Source organism: Centrocercus urophasianus, unplaced genomic scaffold (assembly GCF_019232065.1).
Source record: "Centrocercus urophasianus isolate 14NV4802_14NV808 unplaced genomic scaffold, USGS_Curo_1.0 seq_146, whole genome shotgun sequence".
Lineage (NCBI taxonomy): Eukaryota > Metazoa > Chordata > Aves > Galliformes > Phasianidae > Centrocercus > Centrocercus urophasianus.
In genome coordinates, this window is record NW_024884653.1 from 1 (window position 1) to 3,627 (window position 3,627).

The 3,627-nt window shown below is 43.5% G+C and overlaps 1 long non-coding RNA gene across 3 annotated transcripts; it reads left to right on the forward strand.

Moving 5' to 3' along the window:
* The first annotated feature begins 6 nt into the window (after positions 1-6).
* LOC122158535 lies at positions 7-2,057 on the forward strand. Of its 3 annotated transcripts, none has more exons than XR_006168257.1 (3): positions 7-1,079; positions 1,168-1,320; positions 1,464-2,057. It is a non-coding gene; the product is annotated as an uncharacterized LOC122158535 (long non-coding RNA). The 3 variants fall into 3 exon arrangements; XR_006168256.1 differs by having other exon boundaries at positions 1,467-2,057; XR_006168255.1 differs by having other exon boundaries at positions 1,486-2,057.
* The last annotated feature ends 1,570 nt before the right edge of the window (positions 2,058-3,627 follow it).

A 3,627-nucleotide genomic window follows, 5' to 3' on the forward strand; every position in this document is an offset into this window, starting at 1 on the left:
CTGGGCAGGTGACTTTAAGTTGTCTAAATGTACAGTGAAAAGCTAAGTCTCCTGCTTTGAGAAGTCTATTGCTTCAGTTTCGCTTTCTCAAGAAATGAGAGAAGGTCTTTGAATATAATTGTTCTCATTTCAACACGTGCCCCCAAAATGTTGGTAACTAAGCTTGCTTCTGTGAGGTAGAAAGCCAGTGATGATAATTCCCTTTTTGTGGAAGAATTATTGGCCTATGGAGGCTTTTTGCGATGACTTTCTACTGCAGATGTGAATGCCCTGTGTTGTGTGTGAGAACTGGAATGCCTATGAATATCTGTGCTAAAATGGAATGGCTAGGCTCAGCTAGCTCCAGTTCTTGTGGTGAAGTGGATACCTGCCTGTCTCTGACTGAAAACAACAGTAAATCCTTGCTTACCTCCAAAAGAAAAGGATGCGGTGTCTATTCCTGTGCTTGAGCCTTGTTCCCTTGCTGCTGATCTTGTTTCGTGGGTAACACAAGAAGGGAGAAAAATGATCCCGTAAACAATTGGCTGTTTGGCATGGCAAGCTCTGTGAAAGAAACACTTCATAGGCTTAGTAACAAACACTTGCATTTCTGCAGTAAGTAACTTGTAAGTGTCAGACTGGCTTTACTCACTGAATGAAGTCACCTGCTGTGGTGCCGATGTCTGTATCTTTGCAGCTGTATTTCTGGATAGAAGTTTCTTGAGCTCAAAGGTGGATGAGCTGGCTGGAGAGGGGAATGGCAGCAACTGTCTTGCAGGAGAAAAAAAGACTCTTCCTTTCTTAAGATGAGTTCACTGAGCGCTCTCTGGTTTCTTCCTAGATAATCTGAACTAGTGTTTCTTGGCAAAACCCTTTTGTGTGGAATCTTGGGAAGTTAGTTATTGTGAATCTTTGTCCCCAGCTGAGGCTGAGCTCTAACATGAATGACAAAAATACTCTGTGCTTACTTCTTGAGCTTGTCTGGGTCTCTTTGGATTGCATCCTCTTCCTTAAGTGCATTAGCTGCGTTGGACAGTGTGGTGTCACCTTCAAACTTGCTGAGGATACAGTTGATTCCACTGTTGGTGTCGCTGATGAAGGTATTAAAGAGCATCATCACTGTGTGGCTTCTAGGCATGGATTTGTTTTCCTCATCTGCTGAACAGCCTGGCCATCAAATCTTTGCAGTGCTGGAGAGAAGGTTGTTGTGGGGGACAGCGTCAAAAGCCTTACCGAAATCCAGACAGTTGACAGCAGCAGCTCTTGCCTGGTCTGCTCACCCCGTCGTAGGAAGAAAGGCCAGTAGATTGTTCAGACAGGATCCACCCTTGTTGAAGCCAGGTTGGTCTCATTTCATTTCTCTCCTCTGTGTGCCATAGCACGGATTCTGGGAGGATCTGTTCCATGATCTCCTCCAGTATGGAGACAAGGCTGACAGGCTGGCAGTTTCCTAAGTCCTCCTTTATACTCCTCTTAAAAATCAGCAGGACATCACCCTTTTTCCAGCCTCCACGAGGACTTCACTCGAGTGCCCTGACTCCTGAAATCCCATCGAGAGTGGCTTGGCAGCTGCGTACACCGATTCTCTGAAGGCTCTGCGATGCGTTTCATTGAAACCCGCCAGGTTCCTCAAGCGGCTGCGAAGCTGATCTTTGCTTACGGTGGGAGGGATGCAGTCCTCACCTTTCAGCCGCTGCACTCAGGGGGGCGGTGAGGAGCAGCTGACAGTAAAGAAAGAGGCAGAAGTGTTAAGTACCTCAGCTTTCTCCTCTTCTATTATTAACAGCCTGCCTGTATTGCTCACTGGGGTGTGTATGCCGGCCTGGACTTTGTTTTGTCTTGTTTACCTGTGTTTTTCTTGGCAGTCCAAGTATGCTGCAAATTTGTCAGCATCTATTGAAGTAACACAGGGCTCTATCAGCAATGGAAGCAATACTGCCTTGAGGATAAACAGTTACTAGAGTTCTAGAAATAGCAAAGCACTGAAGTTACCAGTCTCACAGGTGTTTCAAAGGTACTAAAATGTAAACCTCTGATAGAAAAAACAAATAAAAAAAGTCAGTATTTGCTAGTCTTAACTGCACTGTGACATTGTGGCATTTGCTTTATAAAACAAGACCTGTCATATAAAATGTAGAACTATAGATAAATGCTGAAAAGAATGTCTCCTTGGCAATAAACAAAATGCTGGTACAGGTCTGAGTGGTGGTGACTTTCTGCTGTGCAGTGTGGTGATACAGCAGTGCTCCATGCTCGCAGGAACACTGCAAAAAGCAGCAGCTCCAACTGAATTTCAGGGACATTAAGAACTAAGTTTCACTCTCCTCCTCAGAAGGAGGAGGGATGTATGCTGGAAAAGGCTGTGCTAGTTTGAGTGCTGTAAAAAGTTCTTTGTATAACAAGGCAGAAGATTTGCCAGCAGTTCGGCACAATCAAGGACAAAACTAAAAGAAAATCTCTTTGGCTGGATGCAGAAAAAAAAAAAGGTGAGAAAAATTAAATTAAAAAGCCACCATGAACCCAGTACCACAAGCTTCCTTTAAACAGTTTGGTGAAAAGCGACAGCCCTTATTATTTACTTTTCCCCTCTCTGTCTCTAATGTGTTCCTCCAAACTTAAGCACACCAAAAGTGGTTTTCCATATTCACGCCACAGAATACTTTTTAAATACGGGCTTGTGACCTGAAGGAGCAGCATCACAGAGGATGTAGTGCAGATGAGGGCAGGGCAAAGCATGCTTGCAGAACAAGGTCAACCTTCAGCATACCTTAAACTGGATAAGCAGTTGCCTGTGGGGCACACGGAACCAAATATTTCTGTAAAAACCAGTGAGTGCTGCCCCGTGGGTGCCAACAGGATTTCACGTAACAGTCACATTCACATCTAAATTAACACAGCATAAAACTGAAGTTCCTTGAGTAACCCCAGTCACTGTGATTATGTATTTCTGATTGAATATCTGACCTTAGCATTTGATTGGCAATGAGAGCTAATTCAAGATCTACAGATATTTGAGATCTGTTCCAGTGCTCAAACAGCAGAGAGGCTTCCTAGGTGCCGGGACACCTGCATGCAATCTGTACTTCAAAGAAAACACAAAACATGACAAGGGATGAGCCTGCTTGCTGTGTGTGCTCTGGGTTAAATTACTCATTCCTTTTGAGCATCCGCATTGCTACCACAGAGGAATAGTAGCACTTACTGTTCAGGTCAGTGTTTGCAGAAGTACACTTTTCAGATAAGCTCTCACCGACATAAAAAGAATCCTCCTTGGATGTAATTTTCATAAATCCCACAGTCCTCTGTACTTAGCTGAGGTTTATATAACCTAAAGGATATACCAGCAGAGCACAGCATAATTTGGAGTACACTGCATGGTGGGGTAGGAAGTTTTCTTAGCTCGTGCAGTATTAAGAGAGAAGGCAGATCATTCCTTACTGAATACTGGCAGAGATTTCCGTAAGAAAAGGTGATTTTTTTTCTGCCTTACCCATCAGATTTTCAGTATCTGACCTTCAGAGTAGCTTTATTTCTGCCCCGAGCATTTTTTCCTTTTTACCTAATTTTGGGCACCTTTATCATCACTCTCTGCATATAAATATATATACATATATATATATAGGTCAAAGGAAGCATTTAATGCTTGAC